The 21,220-nt window shown below is 42.8% G+C and overlaps 1 protein-coding gene and 1 long non-coding RNA gene across 7 annotated transcripts in view; one reads left to right on the top strand and one right to left on the bottom strand.

Moving 5' to 3' along the window:
* LOC147013771 (E3 ubiquitin-protein ligase Midline-1-like) overlaps positions 1–3,922 on the bottom strand; it is a 64,852-nt gene extending 60,930 nt beyond the window's left edge. For all 6 annotated transcript variants that reach the window (XM_085850974.1, XM_085850972.1, XM_085850973.1 and 3 more), the window contains exon 1: positions 3,413–3,922. The gene's annotated coding sequence lies outside the window, so the exon portion shown is untranslated. The remainder of the gene's footprint in view (positions 1–3,412) is intronic.
* Positions 3,923–3,930: 8 nt separating this feature from the next.
* The window catches only part of LOC147013769 (uncharacterized), a 59,395-nt gene continuing 42,105 nt past the window's right edge, over positions 3,931–21,220 (top strand). The window contains exon 1 of the long non-coding RNA XR_015050510.1: positions 3,931–4,781. This is a non-coding gene — a long non-coding RNA (uncharacterized LOC147013769). The remainder of the gene's footprint in view (positions 4,782–21,220) is intronic.

The raw sequence follows: 21,220 nt of genomic DNA, 5'->3' as shown, positions 1-21,220 counted from the left end.
TGAAAGGATCGAAACCTTGAGGAAGAACGAATAACAATGCCCAGCTGATGATCCGTGTGGTCGGAAAACCATTAATTTGCTTTCAGGTTAAGGTTCTTACTTTAGGTTAGGGAACCATGTTTTGAGGTCAACATTATTTACAGCAATCCTTTAAATTGTATTGTTTCAGGAATAGCCGATACTGTACAATTGTGTGTGTGTGTACATGAATTGTAAGAAACAGAAAATGAAAAAAAACGAGATGTGTGTGTGTCATTGTGTCTCTTCCATAACTCTAAAACCATAACACCTATCAGCCTGAAACTTTACATGCACACTCAGGGAACTCTAAGGAAGAGTATGAGTGAAAATTGGGTGTTTGGGTTCATTTAAACACCCCTTTTGAAGATAATAAACGGTCTTATTTAATTATATCCTATATCAGGATAATAAGCTGATATACCTATTTACTTAAAGCAAGCAAAGCTATGGTCCCTCCTTCTCCATATATACACAAGAAAATGTGAAATTTCCAAAGCATAAAACTTATCTTTTTCTACTCTTTAGAGAATTATATTGGGTGAACAAAAGATTTAAGAATGTGCCAAAATTAACGAGCTTCATTGAGCTACGTATATAATTTCATGCATTCACTGCTAGATCTCCCGTTCTGCCCCCCCCCCCCCCAGAGGGACTGCTTATCCATAGCATCTGCCAGATCTGTGTCTATATTCTCGGAGGTTTCGTGAGATGCTCTACAGGGAATCTATGCAAATCTGGTGAAAAACGAACATTTTAAAATAAAGTTATAACGTTTGTGTGGACCGGGAATGATGTACCACGTGACGTGTGCACAGACGAGCAGGCAACGTGGTGGAATATCTGAAATGTTTATTTAATGGGCGATTAAACTTTGCGATGTCTCTTGGGTTCTACGTTAAACAGCAACTCTTTTGTGGATGAAGTCATTATTTCAACGAATTTTTTTTTTTTACTTCACCGCTGCATGCATGGTGAAGACTGGCTTTAAAGTTAAAGGGATCCTCTATGGTATGCAACCACAGCCTGGCCAGCCGTTCCTTATCAACCATTGAATTGAAGTGCTTGCTTGAGTGCTTACGCCACTTGCTGAGTGCCCTCCAGTTGATAGCAGTACCACGCTCCATCATTCTGAGTGAATTATTCACTCACTGCGGACGATTTTGCCTCGCCACATCATCCTGAGCGAGTGGTTCGTGCTTCGTCATTCTGAGCGAGTGGTTATTGCTCCGTCATCCTGAGCGAGTGGTTTGTGCTCCGTCATCCTGAGCGAGTAGTTCGTGCTCCGTCATTCTGAGCGAGTGGTTTGTGCTCCGTCATCCTGAGCGAGTGGTTCATACTAGGTCATCCTGAGTAAGTGGTTCGTGCTCCGTCATTCTGAGTGAGTGGTTCATAATCCGTCATCCTGAGGGAGTGGTTCATGCAATAACACCCGATTTCCGAGTTGTTTGCCGTACTGACGTGTTTTCTAAATTGCCGAGCCAATTTTTTTTCCACCCATCACACGCAGCTTTTTATAAAGATTAATTTTTGTGCACATTTCCCTGAAACGTCTATATAAATGTAAAGCTACTAAAGGTTTTTAGATTGTATACAGTTATGAGCGAGTGGTTTGTGACCTGTCACCTTGAGCGAGTGAAGTTCGCTCTTTCAGGAGCCTCGACTTGGTATACAAAAAAAAATAATTATAAATTGCGTACTGTAGTCGGTAATCACATGGACTCCAACCTGCCAATTCCTGAAAAATTGCTGATATCAGCCAAGCACTAATGTGTGTGTGTGTGTGTGTGTGTGTGTGTGTGTGTGTGTGTGTGTGTGTGTGTGTGTGTGTGTGTGTGTGTGTGTGTGTGTCTCTCTCTGTCTCTGTCTTTGACTCATTATTATTATTATTATTATTTTCAGTTTAAACACCTGTATGGATGAACCAAATACACAACTTAATCTTCTGGAGGAATCTGACATGACACTCTATCTTCTGGAGGTAAATGTTACATTTATTATTTTATTTATATCATAATATAATCATCTTTATATACCCTAATTGTTCTTCACTCTGTTTTGTACAGAATATGTTATGTCCTACCCGCGTCCTCGTGACGAGCCGCAAATGTGGCTGCGCGGCGGTGCCCCGACTTCGTGCTCCTTCGCGGGTTTCGTTGGCACCGCTTGGAGTGGAGTGGGAACGGGCCCCCTTTCTGCACTATCTCAGCGCGGGGGAAAAAGGGGGGGGAATTGTTGATGCCCTGGGGGAAGGAGAATGGTTGGCTGGCTTGGGTCCCGCGACGAGCGATCCCACCACGACCTCGTCGCCGACCGCCGTCTTCCCTGCCTCGGACCCGAGCTCCTTGGACTCTTCCCCCAATTCTCCTCAGCCGACTGCAGAAAACCACCTTGACGCCTTCGCCTCCCGACTCCACTCCGCTCTCCAACCCGACTTGACTGCCTCCGTCTCCCGACTCCACTCTCTGCCACCAAAACTGACTCTCCGTGCAACAACAACTGCGCAACAACTCTTTCATTCGCCTTGCGCTCGCCGTTTTATAGGCCGGCAGGAGAAAACAATATGCAAATTTCCAGATCAGGATGACCTCGGGGGCGGGGCCACGCTCGCCCATTGGACGGAGGAAAAGGGGCGTGAATCTCCCCTGATCCTAGAATTTGCTTATCTCGATTCCACACAGACGCGCCTGAAGGCGGGGCCAAGCCGCCCCGCGCTTCCTAATTGGACGGATCAGAAGTGGGCGTGTAGCATTCCTGATCCGAATTCTCCTCGGAAAGGCCGCTATTTGCAGTTGCGGCTCGGCGCGTATCTTGTACGAGCCCAGGACAGCCCGACGCTCGGTGCTCACAGGTGGTGCGGGAATGGCCGCAGAAGGAGAGAGGTGAAGGTGGTGGAGGGTTTCCGGCAGTGGCCGATGGCGATGGTGCCGTTTGGAATGGCGGTGATGCGATGTTTGCGGGAGCGAGTTCTGAAGGTAAAGGTCGTGGCTGTTGGCGTTGTTGTTGTTGTCTGACGGTTGGAGCGTGGTTGGTTCAAAATAAAGATAGAACAGAAAAACGGCTATCTCAAAGCGTCGCAGCCCGAATGAATCACATTTATTCCCTCTAAACAACGCGTTTGGGGCTAACTACACATGTACTTACAAAGATATCTCACCTACGGGACCTGAATGGTGGTTTGCGAATTTCCACAACCGTAACAATATACAGTAAGTCCTCGCTTTTCGCAAGGGTTGCGTTCCTGGAAAACCTTATGATAAGCGAAACTGTGTTAAACAAAACATATTTTCTCATAGAAACCAATGTGTTAAAGGGGGGATGTGTTTTTGGCTCGGAATTTTTTGAACATAAACACAAATAAACAAAACGCACTCCTCGAGTCGTGGCAACTTACCCCGAGGCTGGAGGAACGGAGTTGATTGCGGTGGACAAGTCACACTTGCGGAGTGGCAGAATCGTCCCCCTCTTCACTTGACACTGTGCTGTCACTTTCTTCACCAGCGGGAACGGTCTCTTGGCAGCTGGTTGAAGGAGCATCCTGGATGGTGGATGGAGTTGGTGCTGCATCTTTTGGCTTGAAAAATGCATGGAGAGTGGGCTGGATGGCTTTCTTTTTCTTTGCTGCATAAAGTTCCTTGTAGCAACAAAGGGCATCATTAACAACACAGCTAAAATCAGTGCTCCTTTCAAGATTTGGATCTTGCTCGATAACAAATTCTATGGCACTTTCAAATGAGCTGAGGATTTGGCTGAGGTTTTTCATGGTGAGATGCTCGGATGAAGGTGTCACAGCATCTTCTTCTTCCTCAAGAGCCCACTGCTGTTCCAACTCCATAAGATCTTCATTGCTTAAGGGTTCTGCATGAGACTCCAGTAAGTCATCCACGTCCTCTTCGTCAACCACTTCAAAACCAGCCTCCTGCGCCAGGTCTACAATTTGACTTGTAATCAACGGAACATCAGCAAACTCCGTGAAATTGTGGACACACTCAGGCCACACTTTCTTCCACACCGTTCATTGTGGAGGCGCTCACCTCTGCCCATGAATCCTTCATGTTTTCCAAAGCCATTTTTATGTTGTATGTTCGCCAAAACTCCTTGATTGATAGCTTGTCCTTATCAGTTTTTTTGATAAGCTGCAGCATGGTATGCTTAACATAATAGGCTTTAAAAGCAGCAATAACTCCCTGATCCATAGGCTGTAAAAGTGAGGTAGTATTTGGTGGTAAAAATACTACCTGCACGTTTTCACACCAGTCTTCCATTTGCTGAGGATGGGCAGGAGCATTGTCTACAAGCAGCAAAGATTTGTTGTCAATGTTGTTCTCCTAGGAGTACTTCTCAACATGATTGGAGAAGTAATTGATCACTTAATCGTGGGTCAATGCCCTAACAAACTACGCGCTTTTTCTTGTATCACAGCAAGAGATAAAGGCATGCGACGTTTAGTTTGATCTTCTATCCACACACATAATAAACGCTCCATGTTGTGCATGGCACCATCTCTCATTCTCGTTAGTGTCGTTGCACTCGAACTGGTCGCAATCTGTGATATTTTCTTTATCTTTGCCGAACTTTGAACGATCGAATGTACAGTCGATGCAGCGATTGCTGCGCGCGACCGATTTCCGTTGTCCCTTCACCTCGTTCATGTCTTTTAATTATATCCAATTTCACCTTCAATGTGACAGCCTTTCGTTGTCTCTTGAAACGAGGTGTGCTCGGCAAAAGACTTGCGGGTCGCTTGGGATTCATACTGGAAGGTATGCAGACGAGCGTGAAGAGAATACGTACAGTACAGCATACAGTACATGCGCAGTAAAGTGAAAGTGTGTTTATGCGCATCCTGTGTGATTGTTTTTTGCAGGAGGTTTGAAACTTTTTTTTGCGTTTTTGCTTGCAATGACATTACGATAGGCATAAAATGTTTGCGATAATTGAAAAATTGGTTATTAAAACTAAATTACGAATAATCGAAACTACGATATGCGAACTTCCGGTTAGCGAGGACTTACTGTACTTGGAAAACGGGTTGTTAAATTTTTTATTGGCTTTTTTCGAAACTTTATGTTTTATCCTAAGTTCAGGTTTAATTTCAAGATAATCCATTATTTTATTTATACAATATCTTGTGTTGATATTTCCCTGAAAATGACAATTGTTAATAATATAAATCATCAATTCCCGAAACATGGTCGTCATTTGTTCAGTCTCTTCTCTTGTAAGAAAAGGTGTGTTATCACCCTCATACTTCACATTAATTTCTCGAATCAATCTTGTAAAGTAATTCATTTTTGTTGTAAATCTCAAAGAATTATATTCCTTTTCATATTTTTTATTCTCATTAATGAGAAGATAATCACAGAATATACATTGTATTGTTTATAGTCTTTTGACTCTGTGTTTAATCCCCATCTTTCACATGCAGGACAACTCTCAAATTTGTCATGTGGAGAATCAGGAAAGTCAAGAGGCTCAAAATCTCATGAACTATTCATATTTATAAAGTAAAACTTTCAGCTTCAAATAAAATTCATTTTCGGTATCATCTTCAGTACTTTCATTGGTGCTTTCACAATCATCTATAAAACTAATTTCATAACTATCGTTTGAACACAAACTCTCGGTATCATAACTGTCTTCTGTTCCAACAGAGATACTATCATCACTCTCATAATCTTCAAAATCTGCAGTTGAATAATGACTCATATTTAATTAGTAGAAAAAACATTACCATCTATATCAAAATAGTTTTTTTCATTTACAGATTCAACTACTACATTTTTTATATGAAAGGTAATTTTGAAATGGCCCTTAACTACTATTGAACGAAATGTCATTTCACCTGATATATTAACATCCTTTATTTCATGAGGATTTGCATATTTAGGGTTGTTGAAAAAAATACAAATTTCTCCTTGCATATTACAGATGGTCTTATCTTTTCTTTCTAAAGCTTCATCCATGAGGTTTTTCTTTTTTGATACTTTTTCTTGTTTCATTGCATTTTCTAGTTTTGAATATATTGCTAGAAGGAGAGGAGAAACTTTTGTGAGAGCTACTTTAATTGATGTTCTTCCTGATATTATAAAAGCCCTTCCACTGAAAGAAATTGAAGAACTCATATTATTCACCATAATTGTTTTTATCCGATAGTTGTTATATTTATCTTTATTAAATTTTACATCCTTGACATATTTCTCAGTATCTTTTACAAATGAAGAGATTGATTGAAACTTGTTTTTTTTGTCTTGATACATTGTATTTATTAAGTGAAAAAGTTGGAGGATAAAATGGTTTTAAGCACAGATTCACTTATAAATTAAACGGGATTTTCATCAAGAAAATTTTATTTTAAGCAAAGTTTTGTTATATAAATATGGTGAATACAACGTCCTGCGATGTTTGTAATCATGAATATAAATGTTATAAAAAACACCTTCAAACCAACAAACACACATTCAATCTTTTCAGACAAATATCTCCACTTGACCAAGAAACAAAACATTGTGATGGATATGATAATGATATTCTGTAAAAAAATTTTAAAATAATAAACACCTTAAATCACGCAAGCACAAGAACAATGAAGAAAGGGAAGGTGCCACTAAATTCTCCATTGAAAACACTGATGGGGCATTTAAAGGACATATAAAAATAAGATTGTTTCGCTTTCAAGACCCTGGACCATCTTCAATCATCAAAGCAGTTGATATGGTTAAACAAAATATTGAAACTATAATTAAAAACACATTAAGTGAAATGAAAACTTTAAAGTTTTATATGGGAGTAAAATTGAATATGGTAAGAGAAAGTGATGAAACAACTCCCTATATGAGGACAAACCCTCACTTTATCTCATCATTTCAAGATTTTGTAAGATGTGATGTTTACGATGAACTCCAGAGACAAGAATAAGATGTTGATAACACTAGTAGGTAGTGGATTTGCTCTTACAAAAATAATCTTTTTAGATATACACATCTTAAAATCTGATCCTCTTCAAGCTTCTTCTTATATTGATTTACCAAAAGAGATAAAACTTAAGAAAGCAGTTGTTAATATTCAAAACAAAGATAATAAATGTTTTCTATGGTCTGTTCTTGCTCACTTACATCCTCCACAATGGATACCTAAAAGGGTTGAACATTATAAGAAATACGAGAATACATTAAATGTTAAAGATTTAAAGTTTCCAATGTCATTGAGGGATATTCCTAAATTTGAGAAAATGAATAATCTATCTGTTAATGTTTCTGGATTAACGGATACAAACAAATTTCAGATAATAAAAATTTCAAACAACGATAAAAATGATGAAACAAACATTGACCTTCTCGACTTTATTTCAAAGAAAAATCACATTATGCTTTCATCAAAAATTTATCAAGATTAACCAAATCACAACTATACAAGAGAAAATGTAAAACATATGCTTGTAAGAGATGTCTTAGTGGGGCGGCTTAGCCCAAATATTCAAAAGAATTGTGCATTTTGTAATACAAGCACCAAATTTGGCACAAATGTACATTAATATGTTGCGAACATTTTCAGATATTGGGCCACTTGAAATTCTCTCTTTACATCTGCCATATTGGATTTCAAAATGGCCGCCACTTGAAATCTACATTTGCTGTTATCTCTGGACGTAATGCAGCTATTGACTTGATTCTGGTGTCTAAATGTATGTTTTTGGGGGCAAGGAATCCAATGGTACCATTTTCAACTTAATATTATCTATCACAGTCTGTTATATAATTTTATTTGGAAATTATCTGGGCAAATATTGGATTCAACACAATACTTTGAAAATAATGTCTTAGTTCTGTAAATATAAATAATATTTTAAAAAAAAACTATACTAAATCACTAGTAACAACTCAGACAAGCTCATATATATATACTGGCAATCTAAAATATAAATTCACATCAAGTGACTGCAGAAGCACTGTACATCCTGCAACACTGTGCCTACAACCACAACTGTCTGGGAGAAACCAGGGATGCAGAGGACCTTCCGGAGTTTGAAGACTGGTGTTGCCAGAGAGGAGAAGACATCCCCCAGTTTCACTACTGGGCAACCGTGCTGGAACTAGAACTGTTGGTTCTAGTGTATGTGCGTTCTCTCAGGCAGGGATCATTAATGATGTTCCTTGATGCTCTGACAGAGCTGGTCCCCTGGTTCCATGCAATGGATCACACCCACTATGCTAGGTGGATACCAGTGCACCTGAAGGACTTAGCCGAATTCACCATCAAACACCCAGATGTAGCCAGGAAATTCAGGGAAAGCCACTTCACCGTTCAGAAAACACAGAGGGTGTTCTCTTCAATCCTGATTGACCAGGCACATGAGCAGAATAATGCCTGCATCAAAGGAGACGGCGGAGCAGTTGGGCTGACTGACAACCCTAGTGCCATACGTCGCTGGATGGTTGAGGGACCAGAAGTTTCCAGGGTGATCGAAGAATTCCAGGATGGGAACCAACACTGGAGACGGCAAACAGCAGACACACGTCGTCATGATCAGACGCCAAGTGTACAGGCCTCATTTGTGAAAGATGTTCGCTCTCTTGTCGGTGTCATAAAGGAGATGGGCAACCCATTCGAGGAGGAGAGTCAGGATGTAGTCAAACTGGACACAAAGGATATAACAGATCCTGCTGCTGTGGAGACCGTGATGAATGCCAAGAGGATTGGCCAAGAGCAGTTCGAGGCTTTCACCAGAGAGTATCTGTTGGACAGAACAAAGGCAGTGGACGCACCCATTCCTCGTAACAAGCTGAAGGTGTTCAGTACTTCCACTCCAAGAAGCCAGAGCATAGGTCAGCAACAGCTCGCCTCCATCAAGAATGACCGTGAACTCTTCGCACGCCTGTACATTGGCTGCCAGACGAGGGATGGAAACCTTGAGGAGTTCTTTTGTCACCAGAATCAGGCATGTCCTCCTGCATTGTCTGATGGTGGAAGCCTCTGCACTGGTACCAAGAGTGATCTCCTCACATGCTTGGAAGAAGTCTCCGACGCAAAGACAGAGACTCCTGTTATGACCTGTATTGTGCTTGATGGAGCAGCCATCGTCCAGATGCTGAAGCCGGCTGCATCAAAGACCTTTGAAGAGTATGCACAACAGATCTTCATCCCATATATGTCCACGAAGCTGCAAACAGTGTCACGCCTGGATCTGGTCTGGGATACTTACCTTGCTGATTCACTGAAAGGTAGTACACGTGCAAAGCGGGGACAAGGTGTGCGGAGACGTGTGGTGGCTGCCGCAGCCATACCAGGAAACTGGCAGAACTTCCTGCAAGTACACAGCAACAAGACCGAGCTGTTCAGGTTCCTCTCAGCAGCTCTCATTGAATGGTTTGACCAGGAGGACAAGCAACTCATCATTACTGATGGAGAGGCAGTGCTCAGCAAGCTACTACTGCCAGATCTGACCTCACTCGCCCCATGTAACCATGAAGAAGCTGACAGTCGGATGTTGCTGCATGCATCTCACGCAGTCCAGCATGGACACCTTGCAATACTCATCCGGACTGTAGACACCGATGTTGTGGTGCTGGCAGTGTCCCTGGCACAGGAGTTGCAACCAGAAGACAAACTGTGGCTGGCATTCGGAACAGGCCAGTTTCCGATACCTAGCAGCACACAAAATAGCAGTTGGATTGGGACGAGAGAAGGCTCGTGCACTGCCAATGTTCCACGCTCTAACTGGATGCGACACTGTGTCTAGTTTTCATAGACATGGCAAGAAGACTGCGTGGGCAGTCTGGACGGTACTGCCAGAACTCACTGAGGCGCTGCTGCTGCTGTCCTCTGCACCTCGTGACATACCAGACGATGCAATGCGCATCATCGAGAGGTTCGTGATCCTGTTGTATGATCGAACCAGCAAATGCACAGACATTGACAAGGCCAGGAGGAAACTCTTCGCAAGGAAGAACAATGTGCAGCTCATCCCTCCAACGAAGGCAGCTCTGGAGGAACATGTCAAGAGGGCAGTGTATCAAGGTGGACATGTGTGGGGTCAGATACTGCTGCCAGCACCAGAGCTCCCTCCACTAACCAACTGGGGTTGGTCAAGGACTGGAGAAGGACAGTACATACCTTACTGGACCAGGCTAACTGAGGCAGCTCACAGCTGCATTGAGGTGGTTTCTTGCAAGTGCAAGAAAGGGTGTGTGAGGTGCTGCAAGTGCAAAAAGGCTGCCCTTCAGTGCACAGCCCTCTGTGTGTGAAGGGGACTGCACATGACGATGAGTCAACAACATACATGTACTTGTGGCAATGCTGAACTTGTTAACATGACACTGTTTATGTACACGTATCTTCAGGACCGGTATATACCTAGCCTCAGATACCAGTACACCTAGCCTCAAATACTAGACCATGCAGCATGTCAGTATTATACCTAAGACATTTATAGAACTAAGACATTATTTTCAAAGTATTGTGTTGAATCCAATATTTGCCTAGATAATTTCCAAATAAAATTATATAACAGACTGTGATAGATAATATTAAGTTGAAAATGGTACCATTGGATTCCTTGCCCCCAAAAACATACACTTAGATACCAGAATCAAGTCAATCGCTGCATTACGTCCAGAGATAATAGCAAATGTAGATTTCAAGTGGTGGCCATTTTGAAATTCAATATGGCGGACATAGAGAGAGAATTTCAAGTGGCCCAATATCTGAAAATGTTCACAACATATTAATGTACATTTGTGCCAAATTTGGTGCTTGTATCACAAAATGCACAACAGGTTTGCTATGCTGCTACACTATCTCAACTCCTTTCATACAAAATAATGATCAAATAAACATTCAAAATATTGTAGTAATCAAAAATCAACCGCAATCAATTTAACAAAAGCAGATTCAAACATATAATTCAAAGATTTTTACAAATCTATAAAACATCCATTTGTGATATATGCTGATTTTGAAAGTATCCTTGAAAAGATAGATACTGTTTCTCCAAATCCAAATAAATCATACACAAATAAATATCAAAAATATTGTTGTGGTTACCAAATTCGCAAACCACCATTCAGGTCCCTTAGGTGAGATATCTCGGTAAGTATATGTGTAGTTAGGCCCAAACCCGTTGTCTAGTGGGAATACATGTCATTTATGCGTGCTGCGACTCTTCAGGATAGCCGTTTTTCTTTTACTATCTTTATTTTGGACCAACCGCCATTGTTACCACCACCAGTCACAACATCAACCACCAACCACAACGCCGCTTCACCACAACTGCCACGACCTTCACGTCACACCTCGCAACCGTCGCATCGCCACCGTTCTTGCGCCGCTTGTGGGTACCGGTGTTGGACTCGTGCAGGGCGCGCGCCGAACAGCGTGTACAAAACCACGGATTTTCTGCTTCAAAAACGGATCAAAAACGACACACGCCCACTTTTGTGCCGTCCAATCGGTGAGCGAGGGGCGATTTGGCCCCGCCTCCAGGGCGTTGGAGGGCGATCGCTATATGCAAATTTATGGATCAAAAAGCATTCACGCCCACTTTTTCTCGGGCCAATGGGGAGCGAGGTGAAAGGTCGAAGGGAGGGGGTCAAAGATGAGAGAGCGAAGCCACGGGGCTTATATAAGCGACCGCGTTCGTCAGTCCAGTGAGTAGTAGAGTCGAGAATAAGAGAGTTAAGACTTCGCGGGCAGTGGAGTTGGGAAGAAGAAGCAAGAAGGAGTTGGTCGTCGTCGTGTGCGTTGGAGTCGGAGCGGAGGGGACGGAGCTGTGGAGAGGCGGCGAGGGAAGACGAGGGGGGTGCTCGCGTCGTGCAGGGAGCTGCACACCAGGGAGGCCGACGGCGCGACCTGGCCGAGGTGGAGACGCTCGTCGCGGGACTCGAGGCAGAGTGGAAATCCTCTATACCCCGAGCATCAGCAACCCCCTCCTGTTTCCCCCCGCGCTGAGATAGTGCGACCAAGGGGGCCCCTTTCCCACCCCCTACCAGACACTGCCCGTGAGGCCCGCGGAGTTGAGGCACCATCGCCGCTCCGCGTCTCATCACCAGACGGGTAGGCCCGACCCGGTCTCGGCCTCAGGCCCGCCTCATCCTTGAGGGTTCTCTATTCTTTTCCTTGGTTTTGGGTATGTGTTGTCGGCGCCGTCTGTGAAGTAAAATTGTATAAGTGTTGCCATGTGCTCGCGTAATCGGTATTAGATCTGCATTGTCGCATTTGCTTTTTGGTGGAATTGCATTGTGTTTCTCTTCTTTTCTATGTGCTTTTGGTGGAATTGAATATGTGTGCTTTCCGTTCATCGCGAATAACTGTGCTTTTGTGTTGAACTGTTTCCCGCTTCGCTTCGTCATTTCTTTCATTGAATCCTCATCTTGCTTCACGTAAAGGGTTGGTAGTGGGCTGAATACGCCCGATAATTAATCGAACCGTCGAGGTCGACGAATAACACCGCTCGGTTATCCCGATAGTACGGAACGGGTCGCTTAAGTGGCCCGTGTCCGAAGTCGACCTGCGGCGAGGTGCGATCGCCCGGTCTACCCTCCGTGTGGGTACTTAGGTAGGTCGAATTTGGCGAGCAACCCTATCCCACGCGGGGGCTGATTGGCTCGATCGCGGTGAGACCGAAAGGTCCACCCGTGACTGGTTCCCGGCGTTAGTCCGAGAGGGTCACGACTGGATTGTCCGTCCGGTGGGCGACGTGCCGCGATTCGAGTTACGTGGCCGTCAGCACGCCGGCGGGCGCGAAATCCGTAACAATATACTCCTTGTGGTTTCTGTTATTAATATCAAATCATCTGTTGGTGATGAATACAACAAGTTATAACTTTATAGAGGAGAAGATGCCTCAGAGGAGTTTGTAAGACGATTGGAAAAAGACTGTATATGACGAAAAAAAATAATGGTTAAAACCTATAAACTAATGTCATTAACAAAGGGAGAGAAAAAGGAATTTCGAAAGAACAGTATCTGTCATATTTGTGAGGAGTAAATTGAGGGAGAGGTCGAAGTTAGGGATCATTGTCATCTTACTGGAAAATATTGTTACGGAAATGGCCCTTATTGGACTACTAAATATCGGATTAGCTCAGATCCCCCATTAAATGCATGGATAGTTAGGTTGTTTGGTAAAATGGACATTATATGTGTGTCGGAAGATGTAAGAGGCTGTATTATTGTTGTGCGGTGGTGGTGGAACGAGAACTCCCTCTTCTTCTTCCCTGCCCAGTCGGGTGAGAGGGTGCGGCCAAGAAGAGGAAGTGACGCGAAGGGGAGGAGTTTTGTTGGCTTCGAAAAGGGGGAGGAGCAAGCGAACGTAAGAAAACTGTAAAAGAGAGAAAAGGGTTTAGTGTGTGGAAATAGTCGCTGAGAGAAGGTGTGCTCGTGTAACGAGAGAGCAAGCGAAGACCTCGTGAACAACTTCAGTTTGGCAGTTTGGAAAACTGCAGTCGGTTGAGAGGGTGCTCGTGTGTCGAAGCGAGCGAACAAAGGCTTCGTAAAAAGAGTATTGTGTGTGGAAAACAGTCGGGTTTTCGAGGCGTGCTCGGAGTGGCTTCGAAGTGAGAGAAATGAAGGCTTCGTGAAAAGGTTGAGTTTTGAGAAACGGCAGTCGGCTTTGAGAGGCTGCCTGCACGTCGAATCGGCGACCGACTCTAAGGAAAGAAAAGGTGATTCGACAGAGAGAGAAACTGAGAGGACGGAGTTGGGAAATCGGGCTTCGAGGCGGGAAGGCAGGAGAGGAGACGCCGGACCCTCTGACGGTCCCTGCTCACACCAACGGCTCGACACATTTACCGATCCGCTTTCCGGAGCCCGGCACCTCGATTTGGGCCTTGTCTGGTGAACAGGCCAGGCCTGGATTTGTTTGCTGGACCTTGAGAGAGATCAGCTGAGGCCCGTCGTCAACATTGCGCGGGGCCGGAATGCACTGAGGAGAGCGTGCGCACGTGGTGCCTTGAGAAGGAAGAGTACGGCGCCGCCATCTTGCCACGCGGCGCATTCGAGCTGGGAGTTCGAATCCGTGGACATCCGCCGGTTGCGAGCGACATTCGTGCTTTTGACACTGTCCTCTCATCCATGAGACATCACCAAGTACTCTGTCTTGTTTTGCATGCAAGCTGTCTGTCTGTCTGTCCTTGTCTGCACATTGTTTCAGACATATCTCGGTAGCGACCCCCTCAAAACCTGTAGTCTATGGTTCCCTAGTTAAGAACGGGTTGAGGATTGTTAATAAAAACATTGTCGTGAATTTTGCTTGTGTTGTGATCCCCGATGTTCCCCAATAAATCTGGTTAATTCGTATGAAGTTGCCGCTATGGATTAATTTGTGTCGCGTCGAGGAACGATCCATTCGATTGGCATATAAAACCAAAATGGTTACAGACTGGCAGAAAACGCTCGGCATCTGACACAACCAGTCTGTAACCGAGGTTCTATTTCCCCAACTGGTAAGGTTCAGGATTACGTTGGTATCGCGATTGAAGGCGCGTGACCCGAGGCCTGTGCTGAGCCGGCCGGCGTTATAAACCCCGGAGACAGCGGTGGTGAGGGTGGCGTCAAGGACCGGGTGAGAATCCCGCCACCCCGGATCCGCAACAATATAGAGGTCCAGCTCATTCCCATTGTAATCTTAATTACAAGTCCCCAAACTTTGTTCCTGTCTTTCTTCACAACAATGCTCACGATGACACACATCTATTTATAAATGAATTTTCAAAGACATCTGGAGATATTTCTGCCATTCCAAACGCAGATCAAAAATACATCTCATTCACAAAAAACAATTCATGCATCCCCCATAATCCATATCAGATGTCTTGACACATACAAGTTTATGGCAAGTCCATTATCTAACTTAGCATCAGATATTAAAAACTTACCGAATTTTAAATCACATTTCTCAAATCAAGAAGAGATTGATCTCTTATCACAAAAGGGAATATATCCGTATGACTACATGGATTCATTTGAGAAGTTTAAAGAAACACAACTTCCTTCAAGGGAAAGTTTCTATGGCAAGTTGAGTAAAACTCATATTTCCGATAGAGATGAAACATAAGCTAAAAAGGTTTGGGAGAAGTTTAATATAAAGAATCTTGGAGAATATCATGATTTGTATCTTAAAACTGATGTATTGTTATTGGCTGATGTGTTTGAAACTTTTAGAACAGTCTGTCATAATAAAAATTCTTATGGATTAGACCCTGCTCACTATTACATGGCCCTGGGTTTGGCTTGGAGTGCTATGTTAAAAATGACAAAACAGAATTTGGAATTAATTGGTGATATTGATATGCTTTTAATGATAGAGAAGGCTAAAAGAGGAGGAATATCTCAAGTATGTTCCAAGAGATATGCTAAAGCAAATAACAAATATCTTTCTGATTATAATAAGAATGAGGACAACTCTTACCTGATGTATTATGATGCTAACAATTTGTATGGGTGGGCTATGTCTCAATCTTTACCTAATGGAAAACTTAAATGGGTTAAAGAAAAACATTATGAAAAAGTTTTACAAGACATTGTTGTCTCCTCTCAAAAAGAATTGGATGAAGCTGAAGTTGGATAATATTTTGAGGTTGATTTAAAATATCCAGAAGAACTTCATCACAAAGATAAAGACCTACGTTATGCCACTGATAAAGAAAGTCCAAGAAAAGAATTGTTAAGTGATTACCAACAATCTTCATATAAAAGGTAAATCTCCAGAAAAAGTACTTACTACATTAAATGAACTTGAGACAATATTTATCTGCTGGGTTGAGAGTGAGGAAAATTCATCAGATTTTGAAATTTAAACAGTCATTGGTTAAAGAAGTATATTTATTTTAATACAAAAAGGAGAACAGAAGCAAAAACAGATTTTGAGAAGGAATTTTATAAATTAATGAATAATGCTGTATTTGGAAAGACTATGGAAAATGTAAGGAATCGACAAAACATAAGACTTGCTACATCTTGGAAACGGGCTTCAAAGTTAATTAATAGACTGTTTTGAGCGAGCGGAGGTGTTTTCAGAGAACTTTTGTGCTATTCATTTGAAAAAAGAGAGTATTGAAATGGATAAACCTATTTATATAGGAACATCAATTCTTGACTTGTCAAAGTGGTTAATGTATGACTATTACTATAATAATTTAAAATCAGTGTAAGGATAATGTGTCATTGTTATATATGGATACAGATAGTTTTATATTAGAAATTAAGACAATTGATGTATATGAGGATATGATTGATAATATTGATATATATGATACAAGTAATTATAAGTCAGGTGTTGTGTTGTTTTCATCAAAGAATAAAAAGGTTATTGCTAAGTTTAAAGATGAATTGGGTGGGAAGGTCATGAGTGAATTTACAGGATTGAGATCAAAGTCTTATGCTTTCACGTATATTGATAATAATAACATTGAAAGGTGTGATGAGAAGCTAAAGGGAATAAAGAAAAATATAATCAAGGAAACAAACTTTAAACATTATTACAACTGTTTAACCTTAAAGAAGGAAGCGTACAGAAAAATGAATACAATAAGAAGTTATCATCATCATAATCATCTGATCGAACGTACTCAGGCATTTTGCCTCTCGATGGCAGAAATAATCTACAGTGGTTGCCAGTCCTATTGTAGATCGCGGTGTTCGCTTGAACCAGTCTCCCCCCTAAGGTGGAGTGCACTTCATACCGTTCTGCAAGTATATTAGCAGTCGCTAATTCGTGCCTCATCTACCCGCTGCCATAGATGATTTTCTGACTTCGAATGGCTCAAATATCCCAGCAAGCTGGTACTCAATTTGCCAACCTCAGAAGGATGACAGGCTGAGTCAACCCCCTGGTGTGTATTAATTCAGTGGCCAACGGGGTTTGAACTCAGGCCTCTTGGATCCCAAGCCGCTACTCTAACCACTGAGCTAACACCAGGCTTTCTGGGACACCCATTCAAATGAATGGGGAAAAAGGGAAACACTTTCTGACTCAAGCCCCAAAAGACCAAAATAGGAGACTGATTTTCTCCCCACTTATCCCCTTCCCTCCCATACAAGCAAATGTAAAATTGAGACTATGAAAGATTGAGGCTTACTGATTAAAGCACATCTTTCCCCCAACATAATCACAGTCCTTTTATATTTTCATTCCACCCAAAGAACAAACCAATGAATATTTGCCTATGTTCTACTTTCGGGAATAACTTCGTTTTCTTTCAACATTCATTTCCATCCAGTATATTCACAAAGAATAACTTGGAACTTGGTTCTTGGAACACCAAGAAGTTATAAACATCAATTATATACAGAAGAGATAAATAAGAAAGCATTAGGAGCTTTTGATGATGAAAGATATATTTTAGAGAATGGAATCAATAGTCTCCTTTATGGTTATAAGTATAAGTGTTAAGATATTGGGTTGGGAATTTTAACAGGCTACCGCCATCTTTTTACTGATTTATAAATGATAAAACCAAGCAATAACCAAACCAAAGAGTGGAGATGTAATCAGCCTTGGTATTGAAATGGGAAACATTAAGAATGTGAGACATATCAAATAAGTCTTATTGAAGAAATAACCATGGTAAAAGTAGATAAAACAAATAAGCAGATAAATTTAATTACAAATAAGTTGGAGGATGGAAAGAAAAAAAATTAATATCCTTGAATGGACTGAAAACTTTGATGATATTATCAATTGACCAATGGAAAAACAATTTACAACAATCTCAAAATGATATGTGGCTCAGAAGGTGGTCAAATAAGAGCATTAAGAGAAGTTTATCATTTCATTTCTGCACAACAAAGACACTTGAACCAAGTTCTAAGTTATTCTTTGTGAATATACTGGATGGAAATGAATGTTGAAAGAAAATGAAGTTATTCCCTAAAGTAGAACATGGGCAAATATTCGTTGGTTCGCTCTTTGAGTGGAATGAAAATATAAAAGGACTGTGATTATGTTGGGGGGGAAGAAGTGCTTTAATCAGTAAGCCTCGATCTTTCATAGTCTCAATTTTACATTTGCTTGTATGGGAGGGAAGGGCATAGGTGGGGAGAAAATCAGCCTCCTATTTTGGGCTTTTGGGGCTTGAGTCAGAAAGTATTTCCCTTTTTCCCCATTCATTTGAATGGGTGTCCCAGAAACCCCATTTATCATCTCCTGATATTGGTGGCTGCGGTGGCGAGCAAAGATCGACTGTAAGGTCAGGTCAGGTATGGGAGCATGCGCCATAGCAGCGCATCGCTGCGTCCACTTTCCGCCGGGACTCCAGGGGCCTCCGTCTGGCCATCCCCCAGGCAGATTCCGGTTCCGGTTTTGAGCGGCAAGAGGTCTCCTTTGGGGCTCCCTGCTGATGTTCTCAAAGTTAAGTTCCGGTTGTTATTTGTCCCGTTTTAACTGTTTAATTTTCTCACCTACATGTTAATGTGTGTTCCTGGTTCGGTTTTGTTTCAAAAATCGTGCTATTTTGTGAGTATTTATGTCGACGTTCTTACTTGGTGTTTGAGGCCTAGTCTTAGGCTTGAGGCCTACCGGTTCCACTCGGTGTTTGATCGTTTTTTTTTTTTGTTGTTGTTTGTTTTTTCTCCCCATTACCTTCAATTTCTATCCTCCCCATTACCTTCAATTTTCATCCTCCCCACTTTCCAAACATCCCCCATTCTCCCAACTAATCTCTTTCTTATCTCAAAAAAAAAAAAAAAAAAAAAAAAAAAAAAAAAAAAAAAAAAAAAAATACCCAACAACAACAACAACAACAACAACAACACGCTCACCTTCTCCCGATTCTGCTACTTCTTCTTCCTCTTAACTTCCTCCTCGTCTTCCTCGATTTCTTTTTTTTTTTACACTTCCATGACCTAATCTGTTGAACTCTCTCATACATTAATATTAACAACAAAAACGATCTCATAATGCTTCATCTTCCTCTCTCACACATGTGGTACTCTTTACTGTTTCACAATGCACTACTCTTCTGCTATTTTAACAGACTGCTCTCATTTCGACCTCTCCTTCATTCCTTGCCTAAAAAATCCAACTATTACAGCGCTTCTTCTCTCCATGCTCTGAATTCGCCTTCATTGCATCCATCAAGAATTGTGTTAAATCGCATCTCTGACCTAAAACTTTTAAAAACCACAGTTTGCCATGGATGCTTGCTTTCCATCAACCATTCTTTTTTTCCAACTTCAGTGCCAACTCACCCCCCTCACCCCTCACTCTCACTCTCAAAGCAACCATCCCACTCTTCTCCCTCCAAGCCACCCTCTCACCTCTTTCAAAAATTTCCCCCTCACCTTTCTCCCACCTTTCATCCCCCTCACTCTTCCTTCTCTAAGTTGCCCCCCTCTCATCCAACAACCTGCCTCCCTCCACTGCCCTCTCACCTCCATCTCTTCACTCCACCTCCTCAAATCCTCAACTGCCATCTTCCTTGTCTCTTGTCCCCCCTCTCTCCCAGCACCACAGAGCCTTTTCTCCTCCTCATTCGGCCCCCTCCCTCGCTATTCTGCAATACCCCACACTCCTTCAGCAACCCTCCTTACCTCCCCCCCTCGTCCCTCGTCCTACCCTCCCCTGCCCCCTCCACCTCCTGCACCCAAAGCCTCCTCCCCTACCTCTTCATTAAAAGTGTGGACCTCAAATATCCGGGGCCTTCGCTCAAACCTTTCAGATCTTTCCCTACAGGTTGCCACTGACAAACCAGACATTATCTGCCTAACAGAAACTTTCCTCTCCCAAGACGTGTCTGACTCCCAAGTATCTCTCCCTGGTAACTCCTTCTTACGGTATGACAGACCTGAGCCTCGTCCTGGTGGAGGTGTTGCTCTCTTCATCAAAGACTCTATTCCTCACTCTCCCTGCACTGCTCTCACTCCCCCACACCCTCAGGAATACCTCTGGCTTCGGCTTCCCCTCCACTCCCACCTCATGTTTATATGTGTACTGTACCGTCCACCGAACAGTGATGACTCCATCTACACCTCACTCTCCGAAAACATGGACCATCTTCTATCTTCTCATCCAAACTCTCTCTTCCTCTTATGTGGCGACTTCAATTGTCATCACGCCAGTTGGCTAGGTGTGGGTACCTCTCTCACCTGCCATGGGACATCAGCAAAAGCTTTCTGTGACTCATTGGGACTGACTCAATCGGTCAACTTCCCGACGCGGATCTCAACCAATGGTACTCCATCTCTTCTGGATCTGATTTTGACAAATTTCCCTGACAATATCTGCTGCTCTTCCTTCGCTCCAATTGGTTCTTCTGACCACGTCCTTGTTAAAGTGGACATCTCTCTGGCTGTTATCAGAGAACCACCTCACCGCCGTCGAGTCTGGCATTTCACTCAAGCCGACTGGCAGGGTCTCCGAGCAGCCATCAAACTTACAGACTGGTCTCCTATCACTACTTTCTCAAACATCAACTCATCCTGGGAATTCTTTCAAAGAAACTTGCTCTCCCTCATGCACAGATTTATCCCCTCTCGTGTTCAGTTGTCTTACCCTTCCTCCCGCCCTTGGTTTACTGAAGCTTGTGGCGAGGCAGTTGTCCTGAAACAACTTGCCTTTGCCTCATGGAAAGCAAACCCAACTGAGGGCAATCTCAGTTCTTTCCACAAAGCTCGGAACAAGTGTGTATCTACCCTCAGGAGAGCCAGAAAACAACATCTTTCTCATCTCAAGTCTGAACTCTCAAACCTCTCTCCCTCCTCAAAATCCTGGTGGCGTTTAATCAAATCTGTTTCTGGTGTATGTTCCCCCTCCATCCCCTCCCTTACCTCAAATGGCCGCACTGCTGATTCCACACGTGATAAAGCTGAATGTCTAAACTCGGTGTTTGCAGCTAAATCTTGTGTCCCAAACCCATCACTATCTCTACCCACTTTACCCAGTCGCACCCAACTGTCCCTGGACTCTGTATCCTTTTCTCCTGACAAGGTGGAGAGCTTGCTTTCAAACCTCGAGTCAGATTCTGCAACCGGTCCAGACGGCATCAGCCCACGTGTCCTCAAAGCCTGCTCTTCTGCTCTTGCTCACCCTCTCTCTGTTCTATTCACCCTCTCATTTTCCCAAGGTCATCTGCCATCTGCTTGGAAATCTGCTAACATCACTGCCCTGCATAAAAAAGGTGCAAAAACAGATCCCTGTAACTACAGACCAATCAGCCTTCTCCCAATCATCAGCAAGGTTATGGAATCCATCATCGCTTCAGACATG

Source organism: Eptatretus burgeri, chromosome 13, assembly GCF_056783735.1.
Source record: "Eptatretus burgeri isolate ZD-2024b chromosome 13, Ebu_testis_v1, whole genome shotgun sequence".
In the NCBI taxonomy this organism is placed as follows: Eukaryota; Metazoa; Chordata; class Myxini; order Myxiniformes; family Myxinidae; genus Eptatretus; species Eptatretus burgeri.
This window is presented reverse-complemented; position numbering and strand designations above follow the sequence as displayed.